The following is a 13,563-nucleotide window of genomic DNA, read 5'->3' on the forward strand; positions in this document are numbered from 1 at the left end:
CTCTTCAGGCCTGATCCAGGGAACACCTTGTTCTTCAGAGCTGACGTTTCTTCCCCCTAACTTTCTTCAGCCCTGACAAAAGGTCATCTCAACCTGAAACATTAACTCTGTTTCTCTCTCTCTCTCTGACCTCCTGAGTATTTCCAGTATTTTCTATTTTTATTTCAGATTTCCAGCATTCGCTGTGTTTTGCTTTCATGTCAGGTCCATGGTCTTTCATCAGAACTGGAAGATGCCAGAGATGAACAGATGTTACAAAGGCAGAAAATGCTGGAAAAACTCAGCAGATCTAACAGCATCTGTGGAGAGAAAAAAAAGTTAACGTTTCGAGTCCGTATAACTCTTCTTCAGTCATACAGACTCGAAATGTTAACTTTTTTTTCTCTGCACAGATGCTGTTAGGCCTGCTGAGTTTTTCCAGCATTTCCTGTCTTTGTTTCAGATTTCCAGCATCCGCAGTATTTTGCTTTTATGAACAGATGTTAAACTGATGAAAGGTCATCGACATGAAATGTTAACTCGGCTTCTCTCTCCACAGATGCTGCCTGACTTGCTGAGCATTTCCAGCATTTTCTGTCTTTATTTCAGAATCCAGGAGTTAGCAGTGTTTTGCTCTTGTAGCTGTTAAGCAAGTTCAGAGGCAGCAGGAAAAGGTGGAGAGGAGGGAGGGAGGGAAAGAACAAGCAGACAGAGTGTTGCAGAGCATTGGGTCAATGATGAAAGGGAGGATGTGGAGGGGAGAAGGAGGTGATCGTGGGACCAGTGTTGAAACAACAGATGAGGTGCAAATAGTTGTAGCAGAATAGCAAAGGGAGAGGGAAGCCAATAAAATCTGGCAAAGCGGATTGGTTTGCTGTAATCCAAGAACGTGTTCAGAATATTAACTGTTTTTCTCCCCGCAGATGTTGCCTGACCAGCTGACTGTTTTCAGCATTTTCTGTTTATTTCAGATTTCCAGCATCTGCAGTATTTTGCTTTTGTTTCGTTTTCGCTGTGACCAACACAGAATTTCTGCTTTGTATTTCTCCTACACTATACTACACCATGTTTCCCTTTATGTGAGTCATGTTCCAGGATACGCCAAAACACTTTATAGACAGTTTTGAAGCGTAGCCACTGTTGTAATGTGGGAGCCAATGTGCACACAGTAAACTGCCATAATCCGTTCTATTAATGTTGGTTGACGGATAAATCTTGACCTGGATACTTAGAATACCCCTGCTCTTCTTTGAATTGTGCGGTGGAACCTTTTTGTCTGCTAGAGATGGCAAAACGGTTTTCAGTTTGATGTCTCATCCAAAAGAGGGCACCCTCACCACAGCACGTCCTCAGTACTGCAGTGTTAACCTGGATTGTGTGCTCAAGTAACTGGAGTGGAGTTTGAATCTGTAAATTTTTGGCTCAGAGGAGAGAATGCTACCCAGTGAACTGCAGCTGACACCTACTGGCCTTTGATCAATCTGTCTCAAAATACGGTGGAGGTTATAGGTGTCAACAGCAGTTCTATTGTTTTAAATTTGTATTTTAAAATATTGTACTATTTTATTATCAACTGTTATTAAAATCTAAAGCAAACTGAGAGCTATGTGAGCAATTAATTCAATGTTTGAGGTCTGCTCCTGGTTTATGTTTCTCCAAAAGTTCTCATTGCAACATTTCCCCTTTTTCTAAATTTATTCTTTCATGGGATGTGTGCTTCACTGGCAAGGCCAACATTTGTTCCAAACCTGTGACTTCTACCACCTAGAACAAGGGCAGCAGATGCATGGGAGCACCACAGCCTGCAAGTTCTCCTCCAAGCCACAAACCATCCTGACTTGGAACTATATCGCCATTCCTTCACTGTTACTGGGTCAAAATCCTGAAACTCTCTTCCCAATAGCACCGTGAATGTACCCACAACGGATGGACTGCAGCAATTTAAATTGACAGCTCACCACCACAGCCTTCTCAAGGGCAAATAGGGATGGGCAATAAAATGCTCACCTAGCCAGTGACACCCACATCCTATGAAAGGATAAAAAGAAAATAGACTGAGCAACTTGCAAAGCCATTTCAGAGTCAACCACAATGCTGTGGTTCTGGAGTTACATATAGGCCAGACCAGGTAAGGATGGCAGATTTCCTCTCCTAAAGGACATTTGTGAACCAGATGAATTTTTCTGACAACAATTTCATGGCTACCATTACTGAGACTAGCTTTTATTTAAAGATCCCATAAGCTGCCAAGGTGGGATTGGAAACCATGCCTCCTAAGTATTCGCCTAGCTTCTTGATTACTGGTCTAGTGACATTACCACTAAGTCACTGTCTCTTCCTTATAGTCAGTCACTGTCATTGGTTATTTAATGAATCACAAGGTTTGGGTACATTTGTACTGTCAGAGAATTTTAAAGTTAAGATTCTGTGTGAAGCTTGTGCTGTTTGAAACTTTTTCAAAATAACTTTATTTGAAAGATGAAGCAGATTCACATTCAGTGCCACAATTATAATTAAATGCACACTGGATAGAAAGCATCATACACTCAAGCCCTGGGTTTGAGTCCTGGCATGTGCAGAGATAGCTGATCTGAGCTGGGGGTATCTGTTCATTCATTAGAATTATTCACAGAGGCCTGGGCAAGGGAAGGAAGAAAGAAAAAACATCAACACAGATTCCCACTCTTGACTGCCATTTAGAGACCTCACCTTTTAAAGAGATTGCATGTCGTGGCATTAGGTGAGAACATGTTTGGCCATGTCTGCGATGCCCTCTGAGGTCAAATAACTTAGCAGTACTCATAAATCTCTGATACAGGGCAATATCCAACAACACATGATGTAGAAATTTATTGAAATAAAAATAATTTATTTGCCTGTATTGTTATTGTGCACTAAAATATGTGTAGTCAGTTGTCTTCTACCTACATAATATGTAACCCTAGATTGATTTGAATACAGACTGCACAGGAGTTCTTACTTTGCTAGATTTAGCAATGATCCAAGAATATGTTTGGCAGTTCTGTCACTCACAGTTATGTGGGTCAAATTGTAATGGTCCAGTCTCTTGGTCTAAGGCATTATCACAATTATTTGCATCTCCAGCAAGATGACAGTTTGCCTTTCATCTAAATAAATGCTTGAGAGATCGGCCATTATTTCACTCAGCATGGGTTTAGTGTGGCAGAGACTAACAGACATATTGAGTTTGGGATTTAACAAATTCCAGTGAAAGAACTAATGCTGTGTAACATTGGGCAGATTCTTAATCACCATGTGTGCATTTTTACTTGGCATTGATGAGTATTATCTATCAATGAGTTAATTGTTCCAGCTGTACTATTTTTGTAGCTGCTATGTACAAAGAAGCTCTTTAATTGGCTGTCTGTGGGATATCCAGATGTCAAATCCACTCTGTAATCCACATACTGTAATCTATTGAGATCCATGGCTTTTAAGATGCTGCAGTTCCTATCCACCGTTTGGAGCAGAATTCTTAAGAAGACCATATTGTTATAAATAAATGAATATTTTAAGTTTGAATTACTGTGACAGGAACAGGGCCTTGCACAGCTCCCACCTGCCTGGAGGTCACTATAAAATGGAGGGATTTTCTTCTTAACCTGGAGTTTTTATATATTCAATTTATTAATGTACCTTTACTATAACAGAAGCCGTGTCTAATCCAGCTCATTGTTCCTATAAAACTAGGAAAACTAGTCACATGTTAGGATCAAAATAGAATGTTTCATGTTTGATTAGAATGGGAAAATGCAGAATGAGAGAGTTTTGAAATGAGTCAGATTAAAGTGAGCTTTAGCTTAACCTTGTTAAAATTTTACTCTGAGAACACAGCATTGGTGTTAAAGTAGAAGGAAATGCACTTGAATAGACCAATTTGATCAGTAACATTCCTTAACTTTGAACATAATTGTTAACATGCATGCACCTTTGCCAGCAGTATGAATTACAGACAGACTGGTGTGTAATGTAGGAGTAAACTAAATCACTTTTTTGTAATTTATTACTTGTCCGAAAACAATTGCACACATCTGTTTTCCACGTAATACTACAGGCATGTCTAGTCTGTTTCATTTTATTTATTGACAATTTTCTATCTGTAGTGAGAGTCTGAGTGCAAGCGTTAGGCCTAATTAGTTCAATTGATGGGGTGGTGGACGATTGCTGGGTAGGGTAGGTGGGGTAGGGGGTCTGCCGATTGCTAATCTCAGTATGAAACATGCTGGAACATTCAGAATGATTGCCAGTAGATGGGATGAAAGCTAGCATCATTGCTGCTATTGATTAGAACGCATCCATCAATGTCCTCACATTTTGAAGCTCATTGGGAGAGCAACAGGCAGAGGATGTCTTGCACATCCCTTTGTTTTGGGTCTATGGGCGAATTAAATGTTCATCAGATCCTTCTATGGCCTATCTACATGGTCCAGTAATATGCAGATTAAGACATAATCAACATTTTCTAATAAGATTCAATATATAAATATCTTCTTTCATTTTCTCCATTGCTTCCTTCTGTTCTGCTGTTGGGATAGTCTGAATTGCAGGATGCACACCCACCATTGTTACAGTTTATTGGTTAGCAAAACAGAAGGTACACTTCTAATGCTGGCATTTCATCTAGTGATAGGACACACTTCCATTTAGTCATCTGACATACTTTCCTGATTATACCTAGGTAATAAAGGCAGGTGAGATCAAACGTTAGGCTGCTTAAGTGTAAAATTACCAAGCCAACATTCTAAAGAACTCCATTCAATTCCATGCGTAATATATTAAATTGTATAAAGGTAGAAATTAAAATGTCAGTTTTCCTGACTAATTATTTTTGATTATCCAAAGAAACTAATTTGTCAATATTATTCGACTGGACTTTGAACAAATAATCTTTTGGTCTGTGTGTAGTGCCCACCGAGGAAGTGCTCCAATATTCATGCAAAGCTCAGTTACAGTTTTACAGTCTCAGTCAATTATTATGCTAATTAAAGCAATGCCTACCCACATGGAAAGGCAGTTTGTGCAGCAACATGCATATCAATATCACAGGTGAGAAAAAAATCAGCCTTAAATAGTCACAGCAGAGAGCCTGTCTGATAGCTCTTTTTATAAATAAGGTCCTTTAATTAAATGAAACTGAAAGTGAAATCTGCTAATGGGTAAGCAAAAAGCAGATTGGGATTGTTTTGAGCAGGTTTCTGGAAAGACCCTGCTTTGACAGATTTCTTATAATCGGAATAAGATATCACCTCTGCAAAACTTACTGAAGATGGACATCACACAGTGCCGGGAATCATTCTCCCCCACTTCTAGAAAAGGACAATTCGCTGATTTCAGTTGTTAATCAAGAATTGATCAAAAAAGTATGATTGGATGGTATTTCTATAGTAAGCTGGTGAATCATCCTTGGTGGATTTTGATGCATTCACTGACAGATGTTCTGTGAATCTTGCAACCAGCAGAGAGAGCTGTCAGCGTGCACTGCATATCAAGATGGAAATTATTTGATTCCAGCCAGATGTGAAATAAAACTTTACCAGCACAACATACAAATTACAAGCACTCCACCATAAGTTTCCGAGGGATCTGAACAAGGTAGCAATGCTAGTAAAAGATTAATCATCTCAAAATGACACTAGGGGGCAGATTTAATTACGTGTGATTGCAGCAAGACACCTCATCACCAACCACATATTGGGGCATTGGGTAAAGGATATATTTATAAAAGCCGTTTAACTGGTTCTTTTGGCATTTAAGAAGGCTATGTGGTTGACTTTGTCACTGACTGCATTTATCACAGCTTGTTCTGGCAGCTATAAACTGACGTCTGACTGCTTGTGTTCTTACATAATATTATTTATCACCTGTAATTATTACTTTCACTCAAATTTCCAATAAAAGAATCCTAAGATAAATGGAAAGAGTAGAACTTGTGAGCACCAATTTAAGTTAATGGCCAGAAGTTTATGTTTGGTGTGCGGGCGTGCTCGATAAGCACGAGCGGAAAATGACGCACGATGATGTTGGGCGTGCGTCCTGACGTCATCACGCACTCGTACAATATTTCGTTCGGCGGGCACGTGCCAGAGTTGGCTGGGCACCCGCTGATAATTGAAAGGCCTATTAAGGCCATTAACAAGCTAATTAACTTGAAATTTATGCTGCCCGTCCAATCTAACGGTTGGCGGGCAGGCGAAAACACCAAGCGGCCTTTACATTTTTGGGGGAAATCTCATCCACAAGTGGGATGAGGTTTCCTAAAGCTAATACAAATTAAACGTTTACTTTGAAATTCAAAACATGTCCCATCTCATGTTTCACAGTCACAAGAGAGGACATGTTTCATTAAACTTTCATTGCACTTATTAATTTTTTAAAAACACACTTCAATCTTCCTGAAGCACGGAGCTGCCTCAGGGAGATTTAAGCACCGATGCGTGAATTGCGCGCTAGGCCCGGCTCTGCCTCCTCCCCCCCTGCCTGCACAGGTAGCGCTCAGTGCTGCCGCTCGCAACCCACGCAGGGGAAGGCCCGCCCACTTAAAATCGCGGCGCAGAGCCGATCTTGGTCAGCTTCCCAACCGCCCCCACCCGCTCCCGCTGAGCCTGCCCGATGAGGGAAAGATTCTGGCCAATGAATGTAAAAAAAAAGAACTGCATGTCAGAGGTTTCAACGCAGAATTGTGGAAGCAAAAGTCTAAAAATTATTTAAGAAATAATTAAGTGTTTGACGGGGAATGGAGGGCTGTTGGACCTCACCAGGTGAACGAGTTTGATGGTTCAAACAATCCTCCTCATCTGCATCCTTCTTGTAAATCTTCAGTGAAATTTTTTTGAAAACAATTATTTGCTGAAGTGCATGCTTTGACAGTTTCTATAGCAAATACTGAGTTTGCATGGCTTGATTCCAAGATTTGCACTGAAAGTGCAGTAAAAGTAAGACCTGGTTGTTGAAGCAAAACAGATTCTTATGAGAAATAACACGTTTGCACTGCAGTTGATGGAGTGAAACACTGATACAAACCAATAGCTTGGGCAGATATCATTTGTTCCAAACATTCTCACTTGCAACCTGTGGTTTTGCTTTACTCACTCATTGTGCACCAGGCAGGTTGGAGTGGCTTTCGCATTTATGCACTAAGCAGATATTACTTAGTAAAATAAGTTTCTTTTAATTTATATTTTTTGTGTTAAACTAGGTAAAGAATGTCAATCTGGATCTGATACATTTGCAAAATCCTTCACTCAGTACTAAATATTAAACATTTCCAAGGCAGATACTGCACACCTTACAAGTAGAGTTAAGTGTCCCATTGCTCTGCGCAATAATGGCCCAGATTTTACAGGGAGTGGCAAAGCAATGTCCTTTGCTTTTCACCTCGCAAACAGTTGCTAGAAACTTTCTGTGGGTTTGTCAGCAGAGATTTCCAGTAATCTGGTGTCTGACATAGTGCCATGCCCTCTACAGGGGATATGTGGTGTCTGAGCAGGAAAAGCAACAAGGCGGGTCTTCAACCAATCAGACTGATGAATCCTCACTCAGACATGCAGACTGCAAAGCAGGAAGTAGAAAGCAAGAAGTATATTTAAATCATTGTATAGGGAGCAAAATAAGACTGAGATGTGCACAAGGGATTAAGGAAGAGGCCTGTGAGAAAAGTAAAAAAACTAAAAAAAAGTTTTAAATCTGCAACATTAACTTTCTTCTGAGGGAATGAAACTCCACGCTTATTAATTTTTCAGGGCCAAAGCTGTTGTTCATCAATAATTATTATTTATCATGTCATTAACAATTTATTCCTGATTGCACTAGCACTAACTTTTTCACTAACTTATTACCCCACATTTACACCATTACTGTGATGTCCTTGCAGATTTCATTGGTGGAGACAGTGTAGACTGAGCAGATCTCTGTGGAGTTCCATGTTTGATTACACAGGTGTGGATGCCAGGAGTTGCTGTCAGTTTTACCCTGAAATAAAGTGATTATTGACAGCCTTGCCCTCATTAGTAAAACAAAATCCAAGCCATTATACCTTAGCCCCAACTACAAACATGGACTATTATATAATACATTGTCATTTTGCAATTTTGCACACTGTGTACCCAGACCTATTGGGATTGGGTTGTGATGGCTGAACTCTCTTCAGTCAGGAGTTTGAATAGCCAGCAGAAATAAAAGATTATCATCCCATTAGCCTAAACTGGACAAAAAACTGGACATGCTCCAGAGGTGAAGGAATATTAGCTCATAGAATTCCCATCTTTAATAACTGCAACTTCGATTCATCACAACAGACATTTTAGAAAGGGTTGTGCTGGTATTCTATTTGATTTATTGGAAAATGAAAAGCACTAATCCTGTACAAATACAATAATGACATTAAAAGCCATTTACAAAGCTATATAATAAACTGTACAAACAACATAGACATTTGTTCATGTGAGTACACAGTGCCATAATAATTAGTCTGACTATAATCAAATCCATTTACAAAAAAAAAGTCACCCTGTTGACGCACAGTGTGGCAGTGATGAAGGGAAACTGATAGCAGAGCACTTACTGCACAATCCTGGCACTGAATAAATCGACAAGTTACACCTCACAGAAAAAGAATACAGGAATCAAAAAAATCAGTCAAACAGTAAGTAGAGGTGGGAAAAAACTGTGTTCTTTCAAATACTTGAACAGCTGTAACAGTCTCCTAGGTAGTGTGATGCAGTCTTTAGTGATCATATTACAGACCAATTGACAAAACTATTTATAGTGTGCTCTCCTCTGCTCACTGCTCACAACCACCACCCCACTTTGATACCTTGTGTGGAATTAAATCACAAGACAGTCTCAGGCTTGATTTGAACTAGCTGAACTGAACCGGGGTAATCGTAGAAGGGTCGCAATTTGCCCCATTTGCTAGGAAGAAGGAAGAAAGGTCAAGGTTACATTTCCTGATCATCCAATGATCCCTGGTGAAATGGGCACATGCCTGGACATGCAGCGAGTCAACATCGACGTCCCCTTTGTGGTTAAGTAGCCTGTTCACACTGTCAGGGTTCAAATGTAACTCGGGCAAGATGGTGAAGGGTGGGGGTGGTTTGGGGTTGTGGGGAAGGGATGTCCAAAGAACCATATCTCAGCATAAGACAATGCCTTCCAGGGAGAAAGAACCTTCATTTCCCAACTTGGAATAACTAGGGAAACATGCTTTAAATAAGTAGAAAATCTGAAATGTTCTGTAGCTTACCTTGAAATGATCTGTCTCTAACCAAAAGACCATGAAAGACGATGGTAAGGAGTTTATACAGTTGCTTCTGTAATATTTAGGTTTGTATGACAATATATACTTTCCCATTCATATCAGTATGAAAGGTTTGTATTTCTAAAGCACAGTATCATGTCTTTCAAAATTGTCCCAAATTACTTCACACATAAATTGCTTTGAAGTAAAGCAACTATTCTTAAGAAGGCAATACCATGAATAAAGTTTATTTATTTCTCCTCTACCAAATTCCCCTGCCCCTCCAATTTATCTCCTCCAAATGGAAATGATTCCTAATGGGGAATAGTGGGATGTTTCCATTTGAAGGATGATAGGAAAAGTAGGTTTCACAATTTCAAATAGAGATTGCAGATAGTGAAATGCTGTTCTAATTGGGTCCCATTGCTTTAATTGAAGCACAAATTAAGCTGCAAACATTTTAGTTTCAACAATGCAGAACACTTCTGGATGCACGCTTGCTGTGTGTCTCGCAAATAAATCTGAGGGGTCATTTTTAGATTATGTTGTTTGGGAATCTTTTAAATTGATGGTTGGAAAATCGTGTGCAGCATCCATTCAAAATTCCTGTATGTATCATCAGAAGGAAAGTGTAAGGATGTTACAAGTCACATTTGTAGAAGATTGTATGGTAATGCCTTAGTTTTGACATGGTTTCCCTCCAAGTCATAAACTCTTGCTTTATTTATTCATCCTTCAGACGGGAGAGCCAGTGGACTAAACTTGTGTTTTTACAATGCCAACACTATTCCTCCCCTGAAAAAGGTCAATGGGCATTTTTGGGGTCAAATGTAGATATCCAGGGGTGATGCATTAGATTGCACTGGTTTTTGCTCTTCAAAGTGAGAGGCAGGGTTCATCTTATTCTCAAATATAATGTGCTTGTACATTCATAGAACATAAAACATAAAGGTATAACACAAAACTTGTCGTGGCAACAAAAGATTTCTCTTTGTTGCAAACAGAAAAATTTATTGGTTATCATAGTAACACCTATGAGCTCTATTCCTGTGTAACTAAGAGCAATTTCATGTTAGTACCATTTGACTTTCCAAGAAACCTGCAGCCTTCAGCTAGCTCTCAGTATTTACAATTTGAAAGCCATATCATAATCCATTATCCTGGTGGTAGACTTGGAGATCTACTGGGTCTATGGCTGCAGCTGAGATAAGAAAACTGAGGTCCAGTAGCATAATATATGAGCAGCTAATGTGAGACCTCAAGAACATTTATATGGGAACACGGGAACAAGCTCGCTTGCATGTGAATGAACACTCTGGCATTTATGGCTTACTTATACTGCTTATAGAAGCTGCTCTGCAATAGTACCAAATAATCTGGAAACACTTCCCTTTTATATTGAGAGACAGATTCCACATCAAACGAATAACAAAAAACAAACCTACATATGATTAGCTGTTTTCAAGATATTTCAATAAATACTTGAAGGGGCAAATTTGCAGGACAGTGGGGAAAGGGCAGGAGAGTGGGTCAATTTGGATAGCTCTTTCAAAGAGTCAGTACAAACACAATGGGCTGAATGACCTCCTTATGTGCTGCATCATTATATGATTCCATAACCCACAACTTAATTCCTGCTTGCCTTACTTTGAAAAGAGATTGAGTAAATGGGACCTATACTCTCTGAAATTGAGAAGGATGGGAGGCGATCTCATTGAGACATAAGAGCTTGAGAGGGATTGACAGGGTCGATACTGAGTGGCTGATTCCCCTGGCAGGTAAGCCTTTAACTATGGGCTCATAGTCTCAGGATAAGGGGTTAGCCATTTAGGACTGAGATGAAGAGAAATTTATTCACTTAGAGGCTTGTGAACTTCAGAATTTTCTACCCTGGCTGGTTGTGGATGCTTAGTCATTGGGTACATTTAAGTCTGAGATGAATAGATTTTGGAGTCTAAGACAATCGAGGGATAGAGGGATGCGGTGAGAAAATAAAGTTTGAGACCAAAGGTTAGCCACGAACTTATTGAATGGTGGAGTTGACCTGAGGGACCTTATGTCCTAATCCTGCTCCAATTTCATAGGTCCAATACAGTGATATGGGCACCTATTACCAAAGGCGATATCATTTAACTTACAACGCTGCTGCTGCAGAAATGTCACCCCTACAGCACTATTTAACAATTTAATAGAGCATTCAAAGGGAAAAAAACAACTGAAACCCAAATGATGAATATCTGGTGTTTCCTCCATATGCCCCCTTGTAATGAGAGCATTCAGTTGGGTGATAAGCTTTCCAATCTTAGAATTTCATTATCTGCACTATTTGAAACTGAGCTCTGGAAGCAGATTGCCCATCACTGTGGTCATTTACCTGCTGCAGCCTGAAGGCCCTTTCAGCCTTACCACTTTTATTAACTTCCAACTGCATTTTATTGGAGTAGCCACCAGGTGTCATCTGACATTCAAATTTACCCAGCTTGGGTACACGAACATAAGAAAATAAGAAATAGGAGCATGAATAGGCTGTATGGCCCATTGAGCCTGCTCTGCGATTCAACACGATCATGGCTGAAGTCCCACTTGCTCCCCATATCCCTTTAATTCAACCTGAGGAATATATCAACACATGGGTTGGGATTTGAATTCATTGTATAATTATGCTCACACTACATGGCACAAACAGAATTATGTCAGAAACTAATAATGTACTTTGTTAACAGCAATGCACAATGTTTGAGTCAAGTCACAAAGGAGGGGGCATAAACTATTAAAGTGATTCCCAATGTGCAGTGAACAACTTCTTTAGGATTAACTTTGAGAGGCTGAAGAATATACTGGACTCCCCCTTAACATACTTTACTATGTGTCACAGCATACAGACAGTGCACAACCCACTTTGCCCAAACTCGGTTAACAAAGAATCCACTCACAGACCCCAGGATTTCTCAATCAGCATCATTGCTGCTTTAATCCAAATTGACCTTGGTGAATATGGAGAATGGAGTGAAGAAGTGGGCTTTTTAAACTTGCTAAGCTAATGAGGACATGTATTTCCCTACATGTAGATGTAATGGGTGTTTGATCACACCTTAGGGGGAGATGGTGGCATAGTGGTACTATCATTGGGCTATTAATCAAGAAGCCCAGGCAAATGCCCAGGGAACATGGGTTTCAATCCCACTACAGTAGCAGCTGGTAGAATTTAAATTCAATTAGTAAAATATGGAATTGAAAGCTAGTCACAGTGACCATGAAAATTAACATTGATTGTCAAAACCCATCTGGTTCATCGATATCCATTAGGGTAGGAAATCTGCCATCCTACTGACCTACATGTGACTCCAGACCCACTGCAATGTGGGTGAGTCTTAACTGCCCTCTGAAATGGCTGAGCAAGCCACTCAGTTCAAGGGCAATTAGGGATGGGCAACAGATGTTGGCCTTGCCAAGGAAGCCCACATCCCAAAAAAGAAAAAGAAAATAAGCATGTGTAGAAACTGGGCAGGTTTCCATGTTTGTTAATTATAGCACACCTGTAAATATACATGGTCCTATTTGCAGCAGAACCTTCCGGATACATATCAGCTTTAACAGTCACCTACATACCCAGCATTCCAAACACCCCAGATGCACGTGGTCATCTTCGCCTCGAAGGATTAGCAAGAGATAAAGAATAGATTTATGATTGTGCCATATGCAGTGAACAGGAGAAATCCACCCCCCCCCCCCCCCATATTTTTACATTTAGGGCTAAACTAACAGTGCTTTAAACCACAAGTTGAAACAGAGCCTGCAGATATTGTACTGGGTGTGACCTGTGCTTGTATGAGTGTTTTCCTTCAAAAGATTTTAATGCCTGTAAGCAAGAAATCTCTTCTGCCACTGGAGCTATACATTGCCTAGGAAATCTGACTGTTGCCACATAAGAGGGTTGTAAGGCTGGATTTATACTGCAACTTCAGGAACTCAAATTGGAGGGTGTTGTGTGTTTCACTGTTTAGGACATTAGTGCCTTTGGTATCCTTCTTCGTTAACCCACTGCCTTTGTATTGATGTACATCCTGACTCTGTGCCTCCATTCAGATGTGACAGTGATACACAACCTTAGAGAACCAACCTGATTCATTGTACCGCTGTTACTTCAATGCACAACTGACTTTTGCGTTTGAGAATATTTGACAGAAACGTCCTCCCCTTCTAATTTTCATAAATTTTAGAAGAAACAAATTGAGGTTGCTATGGGAATCAGGGTTTCCACCTTGGGTTGGGAGGTTTTATCACATGATCTCACACAGCCAATTGCCCCTCCCCCCCAACCATCTGCA

This window comes from Carcharodon carcharias, chromosome 8 (assembly GCF_017639515.1).
Source record: "Carcharodon carcharias isolate sCarCar2 chromosome 8, sCarCar2.pri, whole genome shotgun sequence".
Taxonomy (NCBI): domain Eukaryota; kingdom Metazoa; phylum Chordata; class Chondrichthyes; order Lamniformes; family Lamnidae; genus Carcharodon; species Carcharodon carcharias.